This window comes from Macrotis lagotis, chromosome X, assembly GCF_037893015.1.
Source record: "Macrotis lagotis isolate mMagLag1 chromosome X, bilby.v1.9.chrom.fasta, whole genome shotgun sequence".
Taxonomy (NCBI): domain Eukaryota; kingdom Metazoa; phylum Chordata; class Mammalia; order Peramelemorphia; family Peramelidae; genus Macrotis; species Macrotis lagotis.
The window spans coordinates 364,391,048-364,411,320 of record NC_133666.1 but is presented as its reverse complement, the minus strand read 5'-3'; the positions used below and the strand labels follow the sequence as shown (position 1 = coordinate 364,411,320).

At 33.3% G+C, this 20,273-nt stretch overlaps 1 long non-coding RNA gene and 1 pseudogene across 1 annotated transcript in view; one reads left to right on the top strand and one right to left on the bottom strand.

Moving 5' to 3' along the window:
• The window catches only part of LOC141498360 (uncharacterized), a 795,212-nt gene that overhangs the window by 361,163 nt on the left and 413,776 nt on the right, over positions 1–20,273 (top strand). The gene's annotated exons all lie outside the window — the stretch shown is intronic.
• On the bottom strand, positions 13,871–19,467 carry LOC141499601 (GTP-binding nuclear protein Ran-like; annotated as a pseudogene).

Below are 20,273 nucleotides of genomic sequence, written 5' to 3'. Positions count from 1 at the left end.
GCCATCTAATGATCCTTGATATAATGGAGAGATACAGATATATCATTAAAGAAAAAAAAAGCAGTCAAAATTTATATTTGTTTTTACATGACATCCACACTACCAACTGCTTTGCTTGGTTTTGACTCCACCTACTCCAGGTACTATCTGATATCCCCCCGACTCCGACACACATACATCACACAATTTTCATTTTCTTTTATATTATCTTCCCCTGTTAAAATGTAGGGCTGGAACAACCTTTTTTTATCACTGTTCCCTCATATAAGAGCAACAATATGGTATTTTTGGTGATAAATATGCTATATTTGGTAAAGCTAATCGGTCCCTTGATCATCAGTATGGTGATTTCTATGTTTATAATTTTGCAATAGTAGTTATCTAAACATATCACTTGCTGTTCTAATCCTCAGCAAGGTAATTTTATGGTGATGAGCCAACCTGTCTCACAGCAGATTAAATCATCATTAAGATGATTTTGGGGGAAAGACTTCAACATCAAGGCTGAGCTAACTATACTACTCATTTCTGCAGGCATATTCTCCATGGAACCCTAAGACTTAGATTTCCTGGAAGTTGCCCAGTGAATCATGGAATAATTGCTAGTCAGTTGATGGTTGGAACCAACCAACACAAATAGTATTATTTCCTATATTAGCAGGCTGTTGGGGTAGATAGTTCTGAAGGAGTCATGAGAAGTATGTCTTTGTAAAACATCCCCCTCATTTTAATTAATATAATGCATGTCATATTAATGCATTCACTTGATGTCATGGTCTTCTTTGATTATGAAGGACAACAATCAATCAATCTATTTTGTATCCCTAGAGCTTATCATAGAACTTGGTACATAATAAAAGTCATTCTATGCAATAAATTTCCAAAGGGGAATGACTAGGATGCTGTATGGATTTGAGATTGTGACCTGTGAGATTCAGTTGAAGGAACTATATTTCCCTTGCTACTCCAGAAAACATAAATCTTAGGAAGGAGACAGTAGCTATACTCAAGTGCTGAAAGGCAACCCCTTTGAAAGGAGATTCTGCTGGACTTCAGAGACAAAAATAAGATCAGTGGTAAAAACTGCAAAGAATTAGACTTAGGGATTTTGGAAGGAAAAAAAATCCTAAAGAATCCCTTAACTCTTCATTTAGAAAAAAAGACTAATTTAATAACACTAATAAAATGGAACTATACAAGGAATGCACTGATTCTGTAAGTAATGAGAGTTCTCCCTAAAACATCTTCGTGTAAAGTCATAGTACCAATGTCTCAGGCTTGGAATAGAAGTGAGCCTGGTTTAGGTATGAGTTCCTTGATTAAGATAGCTTTTTCTAAAACTAAAGAAAGAAAAGGGGAGAAAAATATTAAAAAATAACATTTAAAATTTTGGAGAAATAATCAATTTGAAAATCACACTAAGATTAAAAAGGAGTCTTCTTTCATTTCAGAAATTTAGAACTATGACTGTTTGTATTCCTCTCTTGATGGTGCTAAAGCACCATTACCATTGATGTTCACAGCACAATATGAAGAGTACATTATTCTGATCTGTAGTCATAAAAATTTCATAGAAATCTTGAGTAACGTATTGTACTTTTTGATACATCTTTGGGCAAAATTTTAACATGTATTAGTCTGTTTCCTACTTATTTTCAGTGATACCATTTAATCTTCCTGGACTTGATATAAATTTGATATAAAATATTGATATAAATATCAATATCAATACATTAAGAACTTTAGAACCATTTAGTAAAGTCAATCTACAATGGTTTTATAAGAAAAATATTGGATAGGGTAATAAGTGATAGTTTTGGATCTACAATAAGTAGCCTAGTGACCGAACTGGGACAGTCAATGTTTCTGAGCTTCAGTTTGTTTGTATGTTAAGCAAAAGAATTGGCCTATAGAATTTCTATTTCTTACTTCAAGAATTTCTTTATTTGATAAATATTTCTCTCACAATGAATTATTACTTTATCATGTTATCTCAATGGAACAAATTTAAAATAGTCTCAAATATGAATGGAAAAACTAGGATGTGAAGGTTTTCTCCACCCCCAAAGTATGATCATTAAGGTTGACTTTAATATGCACAAATTAGAAAGTTAACTAAAATATTAAATAGTGCTTAATTTAATTCATAAAAAGCATACAGGACTACCTATGTATCAGTCACTATGCTAAGTGATAGATAAGTCACTGAGCCTCTGTTTGCCTAAAGTTCCTTTTCTACAAAATGGGTATAACAATAGATCTTACCTTCCAGGATAATTTTAATGAGATGATAATTATAAAGTACTTACAATAATGTCTGGCAAATAGGTACATCTATCTACAAATGTACGATTATGATGATGATGTTAGAAAGATATATATCAAACTCTCTATTCTCAAGGAAGATAGTATACATACAAGTAAGTAGATGGAAATTATATAAATTATAACTCCAAAGCAATTTTTTTAGTTGATAGGGGAGAGGGAGAACAGAGGGCCTACATACCATACCACTATAGTTCAAGAACACTTTTCTTCTATCATTTGAGAAACTGGAAAAAATATATACACCATTTTGTTTAACATACTTCTTAAGAATTAAAATATTGAGTGAGAGGAAGTTGATTAAACCATTTTAAAGCACCAATCATAATTCAATTTCTTTTTCTTTTTTCCATTTTCTTAATGTTTGGGCCAAACTGGTAAGAAAGCAGTTTTTCTCAAGGTCTTTTTAGAAGATGAAAAAACTCATGTACCTAAAAACATGTACCTAATTTTCACTATTAATATCATTACTTTTTTCTTTTTAAAAAATATTTATTTAAGGTAATGGAGTAAGTGACTTGCCAAGGTCACACAGCTAGGCAATTAAGTGTCTGAGGCTTGATTGAACTTACGTCCTCCTGACTCCAGGGTCAGAGCTCTACTTATTGCACCATCCAGATGCCCAACTATCATTATTTCTTAAAGGTCATTTAAAATATCTTTTAAACAGTTCATGGGAAATACTTTTTAGAAAAAAATGATAGGTGACATAATAGTTTGGTTTTATTTATTGATCAATAGTCTAATATCATCTAGATGAGAAACAGGTTGTAAAGCATCAGGGAATGGGAACATTGCATTCCCTTAGAGTCACAGAAAGCAAATGAGTGATTCATAGATTACAAAAACAATTGTATTGAACAGCAAGAAGTGAGTAGCACAAGGGTTGAATAAGAAGATTCCATAGTAAGAGATGAGGGCTTATCAGAGTGGTAATCAAGTTCAACTTCTCTTAATGTTCTGACTTTGGATGAAATTTTCCATATTATCTAACTGTATCGTTCATTATAGCCCAGACACTTTTGAAATAATTTGCCTAAAACAAAATGTTGACATTAAAGTGAGAGAGAGAGAGAGAGAGAGAGAGAGAGAGAGAGAGAGAGAGAGAGACTGACTCTGACAGGCTGACAGATATACAGACATGGGTATGTATTTGTATATGTCTTTGTGTAAATATGATTCAGATGAAGAGTAGATAGCTGTGCATCTATTTAAGGCATCATGTATCTTTTAATTTTTTTTTGCAAGGCAATGGGTTAAGTGTCTTGTCCAAGGCCACACATTTAGGTAATTTTCAAGTGTCTGAGGTGGGATTTGAACTCAGGTCTCCTGACTCTAGAGTCAGTGCTCTATCCACTGTGCCACCCAGCTGCCCCATATCTTTCAATGTTGTCATAAAAATAGCTGACTACTGAATCTTGAATTTCAATCTTGTGACTCCATATGATTCATTTCACACTCCATCAATGTTCTTGAATAAAGTGAAAGGACCTGCAGTCTAGTTTTGCAAGAAAGTTTCTAAATAATCCTATATTATTATCAAATGACCAATGAATGCTGAATTTCAACTTGTACAAATATAAATTTTAACAGAGTAGATTTGAAATAAAATATTAGATTTCTATTTAAGATTGAAACTACTGGAAAGTTATATTTGGTTAAAAAATACTTTCAGTATGCTTGTTTCCAAATCTCATCTGAATTGTCATTAGAAAATCTTCATATCTTCCTTTAAATTATTTTATTATCTAAACATTTTTCTCCCATAATTATCTTCACTGGTCAGTCAATATGTGTGTGTGTGTGTTTGTGTGTGTGTGTGTGTGTGTCTGTCTCTGTGTGTGTGTATATATATGTGTGTGTGTGTGTGTGTGTGTGTATGTATATACACCTGTAAATATAGCCATATGTATATTTATATAAATATACACAGATAAATGGATACACATTATATACTTTTAGAAAGCTTTTATTCTGGCAATAAATGGGAATTGTCTTAAAAACTTAATAGATTTATATAAATGATTTAAAACTTTTTTATATTTCACTTTTAAATTTCTTTTATCTACTGCATAGCTGAAAGGTAAAAGGGGAGGAGCAAAAAGATTAGTCTCAGGATTTGTATGAGGATTTACTTAGCTGTCAGTTTCACTACTTTTCTGTATTAGACGTGACAAATTGTGTTAAAATTTAACATTGTGATTTTACATGCTTCTTTGTTATAAAGCAATTTCCAATGAATTATATAGGTCCCAACTCTAATGTTTATTATACATGGCTTTTTCTTCTTTCAGCAAATCTTTACTATGATGGACATCATTTCAAAATAATTTATTCATGTGAATAAAAAGGTCAAAGAAATTTGAGCTTTCAAAAATTTTGGCTTTATAAAAAAATTCTCATGCTTAAAATTATAAATAGAAAATTACATGAATACAGAAATTTATTAGACAAAATATGCCTATAAGATTCAGAAATTCAAGGCAATATTTAAACATTTTGATCAGATATTCAGAGGTTGCATTAATCTTTATGAGTTTAAGTATGTGTAAATATTTGTGTATGTTCATGAGACCTTAACTCCCCTCCCCCCTCCTCTTATGTTTACAAAACAGAAAGAAGTGTGAAATTTGTAAATTTTATGTTCTCTGTAGCTTTAAATGATTTCTCTCCACTTTTAGAGAAATATCTTGGAATCCTAATGGGATTTGTTCATCTCTAATGCTTATTTGAAGTTGACCTATGACTCTTACATAGTCAATTCTGAGCTTAAAATTTCATTTGACTCCATTTACTCCCCAAGATTTTAGGTTCCATTTATTTGATGCATCTTCTTGCAATTGCCTTTTATTCTCTTTTCAAGTTCCATTGTATTTATTTATTTACTAATGTTCTTTTACCTTTTTCCGATTACATGCAAGGATAGTTTTCTTTTTTATTGATATTTTATTTTTCCAAATACATGATATGAAACTTTTTTCAAACATTCATCTATATGCATATGTATATTTTTAAGTTACAAAATTCCCTTCCACCTTCCTTTCCTATTCCTCTCTGCTCAGCGGTGAACTGTCAGGTTAACAGTGTACATATATATTTTTGATAAACATATTTACACACTAGTCAGTTTTCAGTATGAAGAATTAGGATTAAGGGAAAGAGATATACTAAAGAGATAATTTTTATAAAATGTTGATCAAATTGTGAAGGTTTCTTTTTTGTTTTGTTTTGTTTTTCTTCCTCTGGATGGGGATAACATTGTCCAGAGCTGATGGTTGTCCTACCTCTCTATCCTATCTCTGTCCTACATGCATCAATCAAGGTTGACCATCTCACAGTGTTGTTGTTAATCTGTACATTATTCTCTTGTTTCTGCTCCCTTTGCTCAGCATCAGATCCTTTTATTTATCTATATTTATTTAATTTATTTATATATCAGATCCTTATTTAGTTAAGAAACCATATATGATTTCTTATAGTACAATAATATTTCATAGTATTCATGTACCATAACTTATTTAACCATTTCCCAATTGATGGACAAAGGATAGTTTTGAATGTTCATTTTTGTTTAAGCTTTTCAGTTCCACATTTTCTACCATTTTTCCTTCCCTTCTCCCCTCTCCATAGAAGTGAACAATATGATATAGATTGTTCATGTATTTTAAGTTTAACATATTTCTGAATTATTCATGTTGTGGAAAAAAGAGTCATAAGTAAAGGGGGGGGAAACCATGAAAAAGAAAGGAAAAAAATAAAAAGATTTTTGGTTTTTTGCTTTTTTTTTCCTTTTAAGTGAAGATAGTAGGTGTTACTCTGCACTCAAACTTCATAGGTTTTCCCTCTGGATGCTGATGGCATTTTTATCACATGTCTTTTAGAATTATTCTTGATTACTGAACAGCTGAGAGGATCTGAATCTATTATATTTGATCATCCGACAATGCTGTTGTTAATGTGTACAATGTCTTCCTGGTTCTGCTCACTTCACTCAACATCAGCTCATGCAAGTCTTTCCAGGCTTTTCTGAGGTTCACCTTCTCATGATTTCTCATAAAACAGCAATATTCTACCACATTCATAATTTGTTGAGCCTTCCTTCTGTTGTTGGGCATTCTCTTAATTTTCAATTCTTCACCACAACCAAAAGCGCTGCTATAAATATTTTGTACTTATGGAGGCGGGGGGAGAAGTATAAGGAAGAGAGATTAAGGAACAGATTCAAGCACTAATGGGCCAATAACAGCATTCTCTATCCCTAGTATATATAGGGGAGCAGGGCTTGGTGCATGAGCTGGGAAAGGATGGGGAGTTGGGGGAGAAGGTATTGACACAATTCACACCATCTCAGTAGATTTACTTCTCAGAAGTAAATTCTCACCACTTATTTCAGTATCCAGTTACTGTGAGAAAGACCTGAGATGCATCTGGGAAAGAAGTTTTATATTGAAACTAAGATAAGTTTGCGTTTCATTAGGGTCACTGTGGATATGTTTGAGAAAGAAACCATTTCAGTAGGGTCTTTCTGTGCCACAATGGGGCTGTTGATCTAGACAGCAACAAGATGGAAATCAGAAGCCCACAGGATGTGCCAAGTGAGTGTGAAAATATTTTCCTTAATATTTCCTCTTTAACATTGGGATCTACTATTTTATTATTCTATCAATGATATGGAGTTCATTATTAAAAAGTCTAACAGAAAGGTTATATTTTACCAGGTTTTCAGTGACTGGTTCATTCTCCATATAGGAGAAATAACATGTTTACATAGTACATAAATATAAAATATATAAAATGAAAATAATATGATTTAAAGAATGGCATAGCAGAGTCAACTTGATGCAAGGGATTAAGGGCATATGAAATATTGTAATTGGAAACAAATTTTATACAGTTTTGCATTGTTAAAATCCTGTCTACATTGTTCAAAGACTTCCTCTTGACTTGCATTGTGACCTTGGTCATGTTCTCACTGATGGACTAGTCTGGAAGAAGCATGTGTGAAAGTCATCTTGAGCCACTGGAAATGAAGTACTGGACTTGAAGGTCATGCCCATGCTCTCTGAGTGCTGTCTTGGCCCCTTCTAGGGCATGAGTATTGTAGAGTACCTGGAGTTAGGTGTAAACCACTCTCCAAGAGTCACCCTTGATCAACCTACTATGGAAATGCAATTAAGTGTGGGTACCTGAGAACTCTCCTCTCCCTTCTTCTCCCCCCTTCAAGGATAACTACTAACACTCTCTCTTAGTTAGAACCATGTGTTCTTGGTTTAGGCTGCTGGAGAACTATGGACTCTCTTCTTTCTTCTCTTATTCTCAGGCAGTCTGGTCTAAAATTTTGTTGTTCACACTGTCCTCAAGCTTGAACCCTCTGCTCCAAGGCTAGATCCCACTCAGGTCTCAGTCTATCCTGATCTCCTGGGTTCTACTTTCTCTCTTTCCCTCAGGCATATCCCTTAATTCTTTGTTATTCACCCTTTTCTCACTCTACTTACAATCAGCCTGTTGTCTCTTCAGAAAAACAGATTTAATCTTTAATCTTTGCAGGCTTGTGAAATAAATCCTTAACTATTTCAATTTCAGGCCTAGTTATAAGTTTCTTCACTTTTAAGAACTCTCAATCTTTATTGGGGACACCAATTTCACTGGCAACAGCCTGAAGGGATAGGATGGGTCTCAACTAGGTGGTGGCATTTGAGATGAGTATTAAAAAGGACATAGTCATGTTATGATGTGTGAGAGGAAAATTTGCAACTTTTGCAAATACAAATTGGTAAATGGAAAGTAGTGTTCAAAGAACATCAAGTTGTGATATAGCGAAATTTAAAAAGAGTGGGGTTTTCTTGTTCTTTCCCTAAGAAGGCATAAAGGAAAGAGGATAAAAGTCAATGTAAATTGTGACCAGAATAAAAAAGCAAGAAATTGGATAGGATAAGAGGAAAGGAATGGAATTGTTATTGTAATTATGATATAAAGACAGGAAGGAAGAAATAGAATAGCATTAGTTCCATGGGACAGAAAAAAGATTATATACATGGAAATTAAATGAGGCTGAATTATAAAGGAGATATGAGAAAAAGAACTAGTGTTAAGAGATAAGAGATTCTGAGAGTCAGATCTGATAAACAGTTACCAGAATCAAAACTAGCATACACATACAAGTCAACATATGACACAATAACACAATATTACTACCTTCTAGGATTAAACATTTGTAAACTGGTTATATTGTTAAGTGGTTAAATGTAGTAGTTGGCAAAGGTGTCTGGGGTCAGAATTATGAGGAACTATTGAATTCAGATTATATATTACTCTTTTTCTCTTTCAACCTCACCCACATATATCATGCTGTCATAGAAGGAAGTGCTTCACTTCCTTAATTAAAAACTCTGACATGCCTCTCTCTGACCATAAACACCTATAATTTCACCACTTCCCAAGTCTCAACCTCTCTTAAATCTGTTCTTTGCCCTCAAGATCTACAGTTCTTCTACTCCTCAATATTTTCTCCATCCATTACTCCTCTTCTGACTTCATTTTCCCTTCCTATTTAGCCATTTCAACTTCCTAGAGACCTTGCTCATGAATCCATCACCCATTTCATCTTTCAGTCAGTTAAGAAACTTTTTATAGTTTCAAACAATGAGATAAGCATTGGGAATTCAAAGAAAGTCCAAAAATAAAGTCTCTGCCCTAAAGGAATTCATATTATAATAGTAGGCAACCTATGCAGATTTAGTCTTTAGGATATTTGACAAATTTTCTTTTCTTTCTGACTTAGAAATACCATCTTATTGTCCAGGAAATGTATTTTTTCAACTAGAAATGGCATCATTTTTAACCTTTATTCTATGTAATGTTTCTATTGTTTTTTAGCAGCAACATGCAAATGTAATGCAAAGATTCATGTGCATTTAACGTAAATGCAGGATAAAAAGGAGATCATCTCAGAGGGAGGACAGGAGGTAGTGTGTGTATGTGTGCCTGTTTGTATGAATTTGTGCATGTACGTGTGCACGTGTGTGATTGTGTGTGTGTGTGTGTGTGTGTGTGTGTGTGTGTGTGTGTGTGTGTGTGTGTAGGAGGGGAATCAGAAAAGACCTCTTGCAAAAGATGCAATTTAAGTTAAATCTTGAAGGAAAACAGGGAAGACAGAAGATGGAGGCAAAGACAGAGAACCTTCTCCACATGAAGTACAGCAAGGGGAAATGCATAGAGTAAAAAAAATGGACTGTGATGTTTAAGTATTACTAATGCAGAATCACACAATATAAGTAGGGCAGTAAAGTATAAAAGACTGAAAAGATAGGAAGTGGCCAAGTTATGAGGATCTCAAAAGACAAATAAATGACAGAGAACCATTGGAATTTACTGAATAAGCCGGTGAAATGGTTAGACATGAACTTTAGAAAGATCATTTTGATAACTAATTTGAGGATGGACAGGATTATGGAGAGACTTGGGGCAGGGAGACCAACCAGAAGGTTATTTAAATAATCCAGGTGTGAAACTATGGAGATCGGTTGTGCCAAGCTAGCATCTGTGATAGAGGAGAGAAGGGATTATATAGAAGAAATATTGGAAACTTATTGCAGAGTTAGAAATGGAAGGAGTTGACAAAAGATTGCATGTATGGGATAACAATAAGAAGGGACTCTCAATAAATGACTTCAGTTTTTTCAATAATATATAAGGCAGTGCTCTCAGATCTATATTTTGTTATGTCCATTGGAATTAAATTCCTTACAAATAAAAATTATTTGATTCTTTGTTGTCTCCCTAGCACCTGGTTTTTAATAGGCAACTGATGAATGCTATACTTTGAACTGAGTCTTTCTGACCTTGTTCTTCCCAATAACAAGCAGGAGAACTTTCAACAATGAGAAGAATATTGTGGGTTTTTTTCCCCTTTCTGTATTAGAGAGAAAAATTGTAATTCAGACAAATGTTATAATCCTTTTCTTTTACTGTATTGTTATAATACTTTCTTTCCTATATTCGCCTTGTACTGACAATCAAACCCCAACTAGCAAGGAATGTCCCCTCCTCAATTAACAAACATTGTTCCAAATTGTCTGTTAATATAATTAATCTTTACCCTATGTTAGTCTGCTATGTACTCCAATCTAAATTGGTGCCTTCTTAGTTATACATCAAATTCCTCATTAAATTATGTAATAAATAAGATTTAGAAACTAACATCTCTAGTTAGGGTGCCTTAAAACTACAAATTCCTAAAGTCAAAGTAAAACTCTCAACTCCTCCAGACAGGTGCAGGAATACAATTTTATGTCATGAGATTAAACTACTACTTAGTCCCTTCCTGGTACTGCCCTAATCCCTCCCCTAACTGTTCCCCCATCCTGCACCTGACCCCTCCCCCAAGATTTCTTTAAAAATATTCATCTTTCCCTCATCTACTGACCTCAGTAGATCCATTCTGATCTTAGCAGGCTACTACTTGGCAGCTGAACTACCTAGCCCCTACCTCCCCTCTGCTATTCATGGCTGTTACCCTTTATTTCTTAATTTCAACACCTTTATTAAAACTTACTCTCTTTATATTGTTGCCTCCGGAATTAACTTGTAATTTTTTGGCAATTACTTGTGAATTAAAATTTTTGGATTTTTTCTTACATTCCCAAGTCAAACAGCCTTGTGATTTCTGCACTGATAAATGAATTCCTACTGGTTCTTGCAAGTCTCCTCCCCTGAACAATTAACCAATCACCAATTATGGCATTTAGAATCCCATGTAATCTTATTTTTCTCCCTTTCATGTTGCATTGAGTTGGCCTTGGGTTGATTTAGTAGGAATAAAATATTTGATTGTTTTTCCAACCTTTTCCCCCTATATCAATTCAAAATAAAGCCTCCTTACAAAACATGGAAAGTATAAGGTAGATTTTAGCTTAATACTGTAGGATCTATCCTGATTTTGGTCATGTGTCAAAATATTTTCAGAAGTAATAGTTGCTCTGGAACAGTGTTCTGGGTGCACCATCTTTTATTTTTTAAACTTCACTTTCCTGATAATAAAAAAAAAAGAGTTGATTGTTATCACCACAGCTGACCCTTTTGACTAGTTGACACAGAGAATTTCCCTTTGGTCCACACACATCCCCATGTTCATGCCCATGTCCATGCCCATCACACTCAGATTGTGTAACTTTACTTGAGGAACCTTAAATTAGAATAGCCAACTTGTTCTCTAATATCAGAGCAAAACATTTTCATTCCACAACTCAACTCTTTATTATTTTTAAAGAGTTAATAATAAAGGTTACTAAAAAAATCATCATTATAATATCCTCTCTGACATATATGTTTAGAACCCCAAAATTAAGAAACACATTCTAACTACCAGGAAAAGGGTTAATCTTTAGAACTAATTTTTTTCATTCTTCAGATCTTCACTGACTCCCTCAATTTCCCCTTACTTGGCACAAAAATAAACAATCAGAAATTCAGTATAAAAACATTCATGTGAAATCATAGATGTTTTATGAAAAAAATCAGAATAAAGAAACAAATTATAGAAATTAAAATATTAAGGATGTTCTTGTTACAAAACAAACACAGGGTTGTAGGACAATACCCACTCTCAGGTCTTTCCCTTACTTGTTATAGTGGAAGATTGCAGCCAATAGCCTCATACTTGAATTTTTCATCCTATCCAGTGTAGATATTAAAATTTGTCCCTAGTCCAAGAACATATTCTGTAAGACTCCAGTAAGAGACCTTATATTCATGGGTCCAGTTGTGTTCCTCTCCTCTATTCAAGATGTGGAAACCTTGTTCCTCTAACAGTATAGAATATGGATTCAGAAGCTGGCACTTTTCCATATATTGTCCTGTTAATGAGGACTGCTCCTCTCAGGGCCATTAGTTTACCATTTGTGTCCCAGGAGATATGGACTCAACAGCAGGGCAAAAGAAGAAAAAGTAGGCCATGAACATATTGTGCTATTTTCTCTCAACCTTTAAGACCTTCAATCTTTGTTTCACATATTAATAGGAGTATTATATGCCTTGTGTCATTTTAAATATAATCCACTTGTCTCTAGTACCTCCTGTCTAGTATATCATTTTTCCTTGGTTTCCTAAAGAACAGGTAAATCTGCAGTTTGATGAAGACAGAATAAGAGGCATAAATTGTCATGATAAAAAAAAAAAATCCCACAGTTTAGTGGTGGATTACAACCACATGCTTTGTTTTAGTGAGTTAGACACACCTAATAAGGAAGAAAACAATTTATCAAACTATATATCTGTCTGTATATTTTGAATTGAGAGGTTAGAAAATTGTGAAATGTACCTTCAAAGCAAGAGAAAAAGGTCATGAGGGCTATGAAGTACTATAAAGAAAACTTACTACTTATTTAGGGAAGTAACAGTACTCTGGCAAATGTGATTACATGCAATTAATTGGCTATACAATTTTAAATTGAATCTTGGTATTTGCACTGAAATCATTAGCAATGAAGGTAGAAAAAATGTTAACTAAAATGACTTTCATTATTTATGACTCAAAATGAAGGAGCAAGAAAATTGATTTTTCCTCTTATTGCATTCTCCAGATACTTTATAAAACTTATGTTCTGTCTTTCTGATATTAACTGAAGGTATAATAACACTCAATGAAGTTTGGAGATACATAATTTAGTTCTATATGAAACTATAGATACTTGATATTGGAAATCATTGCAAGAATTTGTAAATGACATAATTTAAAAAGACCTTCCCCATTTGAATACAGTATCCTTCTTTACTACCTTTTCCTCTCTGCATGACCTCATTTGCTCCTACTTAGGCATCTTGGTGTCTCCTCACTCATGGGGCCCCATACAATTGGTGTTAGACTTAGTATGCATACCTGGACATAGTATGACCATTGAAGCTCAGAACAACCAGGCTATATGTAAGTGTGTTATCTATGTGCTTATACATGTATATACATATACATACTTCCATTTATACATAAATTTACTCATTACAAATATACAAATATTATATATATATATATATATATATATACTCAAATATATTCATCTATATTGGGTAGAAAGAGCAAACGTAATTATCAAATGAAACAAATAGGGAAATAATTCAGTGAAAGAAAGATACTGATTAGAGGTAAAGGAGCAGTACAAACATAAATATACATATATATTCACCAGGGTTTAGTTACTTGAGAGGGCCCATTTAACTCATCTTGACCAGATAATTCAATAAAATTGATTCCCAAATCCCTATATCCAAGTTTCTTATTTTTTCTGAGAACTAGTTCTGTATCTTCATCCACTTGATGGACATTTTCTCCTAGATCTTCTGCCATTACCACAAAATCAATTTGTCAAAATCAAAATTTATTTACTTATTTCTATTTTTAAGATTTTTGAGTTACAACTTTATTATGTTCTAAATGAAAAAGAAATGGTATGAAAGCAAGATTCACCACCAAATATTATGACAGGACTGTAACAGTCTTATATTTGAAACTCATATGCAGATTCAAAATATGAATTATATTTTAATAGCCACATTCACTTCAAAGCTCATTCATCTCCTTCAGTGTCCCAAAGATTAAGCACATGTTCTGCTCAGTTATGTCATAATGCTGCATCACTAACATCACAGGACTTTAAAACTCTACCCTTGATACTAGGCTCTAGCTTTGTTCTGTTACAGATCAACATCTTCATCGGGGACTTGAGTTGTCTGACCAACCTGTATGCTCTGCTCATGCTGTGCTGCCAGTGTTGGGTTCATGATACATCTGCAGGTACAAGAGCAAGCTTCACAACAAACTCCAAATTAGAGTATCCAGTAAATTTTCTAGCAAGCCAAAGTAATGTCTTCTCAAAGTGAAGTTATTTTTGACTGAAATGTCATAGTATTAGAGATTCTTCTTCATGTGAAAGACAATTGATTTTGCCTTGACTTTTCAGTCCTTAATATTCATTTTATTTTTATACCACACTAATTTTCACAATCTCATACCAGATCTTTTTGTTCATTACGTGCATTCTTGTATGTTACCTCAAAAATTATAATGGCACACTAATCTTAGATGTAATAACTGTTTTTCAGGCCACCAAGTTCCTCTTGGTCCACAGTATTCCCTAAATTGAATTTAATAGGTTCTCTGTTAGTATGGAACACAAGAAAATGAATATCAACATCCAAGGTGACATCATACTTTTTCTCGAATTCAAAACTCATGTTACATTTTGTAAATGTGCTTTTTCCATCACCAACTAATAAAGGATTGAACTACACTTGTGGTTTTCATTGAGTACCCACTGTATTAGTATTACACAAGCATCTCCCTCTCCACCTGAATGAACCATGGTAAGATGGTAGAAGCACAATTCAAAAACCCTGACCTGAAATACAATCACCTCAACTGTGATCATGTTAATATGGTCCTTCTGATGTTAATATAGTCCTCCTAATCAACCAGGACTTAAACCTAGTAGTATTTTTTTTTGATTCTTTCATTCCTGATAATCAGTTCTTAAATCTTGTTTGATTTTCTTTAAAAATGTAAAGTTTAGGGGCAGCTAGGTGGCACAGTAGATAGAGCACTGACCCTAGAGTCAGGAGTAACTGAGTTCAATTTGGCCTCAGACACTTAATAATTACCTAGCTGTGTGGCCTTGGGCAAGCCACTTAACCCCATTGCCTTAAAAAAAACTAAAAATAAAAATATAAAGTTTATCTTGCATACAATCTATCCTTCCATTCCTACTAATAATAGTTTTTCCAGACCTTTACCATTTATTTCCTCAGCCATTTTAATGTTTTCTAATCTCTCACCCCACAAGTTAACTATATTTACCACCACCAGAGAAGTCTTATTGAGATACCATACTCCTTCTTTTCATCACTATTGATCATTTGACATGAGTTTCTAAACTCTTGTATGTAATATTAAAGCTAGCACTAGACTTGAAATCAGAAGACTTAAATTTGAATGAACAAGTCACTTTTACTTATTCATGCATTTACAATTTTACTTAATGTTAAAATGGTGGTAATGCTTTGTATCTCTCAATGACAGATTTAGAGCTGGAAAAATCCTGAGTTTCATGTCTTCATTTTGTAAATTATGAAAGTAAAGCTGAAATAGGTTGTGACATGCCTGTCTCCATACATCTAAGGAAAGCATGATACAAGGTTTTAACTCAGATATTCCTGAAGTCAAAACAAGGGATCTCTTCATTATATCCCCTAACTGGTCCTATTCTTCTTATTGGATTAGACTGGATTCTAAGGTCTCTATAATGTCACATAATCTACTTTTTCCTACTATTAACTCTTACTAATTCCATGAATGAAATGTCTTCTTTAGTCAAGTTCATTATTATTCAAATATATCCTGCCTCCATGTCTCAGTTTAAGCAATTCTCTCTGTCTTCAGAGCATTCATTCTTATCTCTTACTGTTAAATCCCTCCCATCCTTCCAGTCCCAGATTAAATTCTTCTACTTCTGTGAAGATTCTCTGGATCAGTCCATGCAAGAATGATTCATTCTTTCCTCCTTTAAACTCATAGGCTTTTATAACTTTACTACCAGCTTGGCATGTAATACCTTGTAAAATCCCTGGTATTTTAATTTTTGAATCACTACAATAATTTATTATTCACTAGTTTTTCATGAATTTTCCCTCCAATGAATCTTGAGAAGGTATTATGAGCTCTACCATCATTATGACCCATTCAGTAAAATGCCTTGCAGCTGCTTAGCAACTATTTCTTGTTTTGATTTGAAACATGTTTATTTTATTTTGCACTAACTATATGCTTTGTGATCATCTCCTGAAAATATTGGCAGGAAGATGAACAAACCATTGGGTAAGGATATGAAGCATTGACCATTATATGATGTCCAACAAAGTAGAAACACTCCGACCATGCTAATATCTTAAATGAATAAACCAATTGCATTAGTTTGGTCATTTTAATGATGGGCATGAATCACTCATTGCCTCATTGATTCAGTCAAAGTGATTGGTATTGATCATAAAAGTTACTAAAGTCTTTGCATTAGTCACCTTGGATAAAATTGGGTAGCTACAAATAGATTTTGTTACAGATGGCAAGACAGAACATAAAAGGTCATCTTTTTGAAAGAAGTTAGAGGAAATGACTATAAGCTTGAGAAAACAAATGAAGTCTTAAAAATAGACTTAAAGAAAACTTAAAGAAAACATGGATTTAACTCCAATCTTTGACATCTATCAATTTTGACCATGGGTGTCGTAATTTTTTTAAGTATCTCAGAAATTCTCTAAAATGACAAGTTGTGAATAATAGCTGATTTCATCTGTGGGAGTAGTTTGAAATTTACACATCCCTACATCCATCTTGATGAAATATGCCCTAGCTGCCTTTTCACCTGCAAGGTAGAGTTAAAATTGTATTGAGCTATGGTACAGTCCACCAACCCTGGAGTCAGGCATTCAAATCTGGCCTCAGACACTTAATAATTACCTAGCCGTGTAACCTTGGACAAGTAGCTTAACCACATTGCCTTGAAAAACCTAAAAATAAATTGTATTGAGCTAAGTTAAAAAAAAAAACTAAACAGTATATTTTTAGCAGATAGTACATAATAAATGATAGCCAAATAATTGATTGATATGAAGTTGATAAGCTCTTCTTGACACAGTGGCACATCTTTTTAAACATCAAAATTCTCCATGTAGAGCTATAATTTATAAGTCATAAATTACCAAATACTTCAAGACATTAATGCTTTCCATAAATAGTATGTATGTTGAGTTTTTATTATGAACAATTGTATATTAGAAATGATGTAAAGAATATGATGCCATAAGAGGTATTCATTCTCAGAAAAGGAGGTGATTGGATTATGAATCTATAAGAAAAATTCACTTTACCTCACTGGAACACAAAGAAAATATGAAGAACTCCACAGAAAAGATTCTGCTACTTCGGATGAATCTCTCTTGGAGAATTTTTAAGAGTGCATAGAATCTCACAAAATACAAAAATGTGGATTGGTTGCCCATGTATAGCTATTTTGCTCGGAGAAGGAAAGATTTAAGAAGGAGGTTCAGATATTTGAAGGAAGTCATAAGATTTATTTTACCTGGATCTATATTGACTTGAACCATTGAGTCCAATTGACAGAGTAGAGTATTTCTAGTGAGAAGGAAAAAAGTATCTTCAAGTCTAATTCACCATTCACCAAGTCTAATTTACCATTTGCTATGATATAGTTGTGACCATTACTTTATAAAATTCAGTATTAAGATTCTGTTTCCTTTTAAAAAATGAAGTTATAAAACATTTATGTGGTTTTAAGAGGCATGACCCATATGAGAAGCAATAGGAGACATTCATGAAAGGCAACTCTAGAAGATAAAAATTATAGATGTTGCCCCTCTAGTCTCTGATAATATGTTATCACCTACATCTCACTATCTCTACTAAGAAACACATAGATCCATTATAATACAAAATAATAAAAAGATATTAATTCTTAATTACTTTGTCAAGCACTGACATAAAAACATTGACTATGTATACACATACCTTTTATTTAAACAAAAAACAAACAATTAGGGAGCTAATTAGGCAATACAGATAAAGTGTTGTGCATTACTTTAAGCACTATATAACTGTCATTTATTGATATTATTAGTTTTAGAGTACATTTTCATTTGCCAGTGTTAATATACTGAGTTACTAATGTAATGCATGAAAAGGTTGAATTCACTTCTTAACTCTAAAATATAATACAGCTAAATAACATTTGTACTATTATCCCCTAAGATTAATTTTACAGCAAACAGAAAACCTTTAATTATATGGAAAACATTTCCTCCCATGTCATTCTTCAATTACATTCAGTGAGTAAAAGACTTTTCAAAATGATTTAAAAGATCTAATCTGTCTATTAGCAAAAGTATTTTTAGGAAAAGACAAAGAGAGCTTCACACAGAACAGTGTCCAAACTACATGAGAATTAATTATGCCCAGAAATGGGTTTATTTAGTGAGTCCAAATGCATGATTAAACAACAAATTGAGCTCTCTTTTCCTTCACTCACAGCTAGTGACTTATGCTTAAGGAAATACTTTAACTCTTTTCAGCATCTGAGAATGCAATGTAATGCATGGCAAAAACAAAACAGTACCCACTCCAAAGATATCATAAATATCAATGATATTGACTTTAAGAGAGGTCAGCTAAACATACTTTTCTAGGTTCAAATTTATTTCTGCCCACAAAGTTAATGCTGAACAATTTAGTTTTACTAATGAAGGTGAATATTTTCCAACTGTATTATACTTTTTAGGATTTAAAGATTCTCTTGGACAGAAAAGCAAATTGTTTTCCTTAAAAGCAAGCTACTTACACATGAAGAATTTGTTGAATATAAAATGATAGTGCTATTGTTTGTTAGTATTCAATAAATATTTTATAATATATATATAATATATATAATAAATATAATATATATGTATAATCCATATTATTAAAATCTGATTTTATGATATTTTTACTAAATTAATTGATTAAAATGTCACCAAGTCACTTCAATTTACAATAAACTGTACATTATTTATGATCAGCTTCCACAGTTGCATACAAGATTTATATTTATACCATGTCAATACACTTTTCTAGCCCTCTAATCCAAATTGTAAGATGCTGTGAAGGTATAAAAGAGAAACAGAGGATATTTGCATTTTCTAATACTTCTATTTCAATAATGAAATTTTACAATTTTGAATCATTCAGCAGTTTCCAAAAAGAAGTTTGCTTATCTATTAGAGAATGAATGACAAAGATGCAGATTTAGCACACATCAATATGACCCTCATTCATCTCCAAATAGAAATTTGTCTAATCTCCAGAGCAGATTGTGATGATGCAATCAAAATTGGAATCTTCACCAAGTCTAAAGGACCTTGTCTCTGATCTTTCATGCCTTTAGAAGAAGAGACAGTCCCATCAGTAAGACATGAAGCCACCAGAAATTTACATCAATTATAATTGTTTTTGAGCTTTAGAGAACCTATTCTAAGTTGTCTTGAGGAGATAAGAAATAATGTGGGAGTTGGAAAAGGGAAGCTACCATATAGCAATCCTGTTACCTTACCCCTTGATGTTTGATGTTTTCAATGTTTGTCCTTCATTCTCAAAGAAGATCTTGACTCAAAGAAATGATGTCATGACAAGTGCATGAATTGGAGTTGGGTGAGGGGGTGCTGTATGATGTCACCAGCCTTATCTTTTCCTCCAGAGCCATCTGGGTCCAGTGGTCAGAAATGAATCAGGAGTATTGGAGATGGCCCTGGATGTGAGGCAGTCAGGGTTAAATGACTTACCTAAGGCCACACAGCTAGTAAGTGTCAAGTGTCTGAGGCTGGATTCAAATTCCCATCCTTCTGACTCCAAGGTTAGTGTTCTATCCACTGTGCCATCTGGCTGCCAGGAAAATCACCTTTTTCACTATTTAAATTACTTTAATGTTATTACTGGACAGATCTAATATTGGAGATTTGAAGAGCCTAGGATAAAGATAGCAAAATGAAATGTTTAATGTTCCTTGAGAGAGAAGTCAAATTTTGGAGAAGATAAAGACAAATATCTTTACCTTCCCACTTCAGAAGTACCGAGTTCAAGACCTTTGTTATCTGGGTTTATGTGATAGGTGATACTAAAACTTTGCAATTTACACTACTTCTCCTCCTGGAAGGTAGACAGTGATTAAGCACAGAATCAGGAACATCATGACCATAGCATAGATATGACATCTCTGCCATGATCTTCACCATGAGTCAAGTTCATTTGTAGTAAGGTTGCTAAGAGATCATCCTTTTACATCCAGTCTACCCAAGTACCAATTTGGAAGCCATGATTTACTCTATACTAAAATTTCCTCAGTTTTTCTTAGCCCATAATT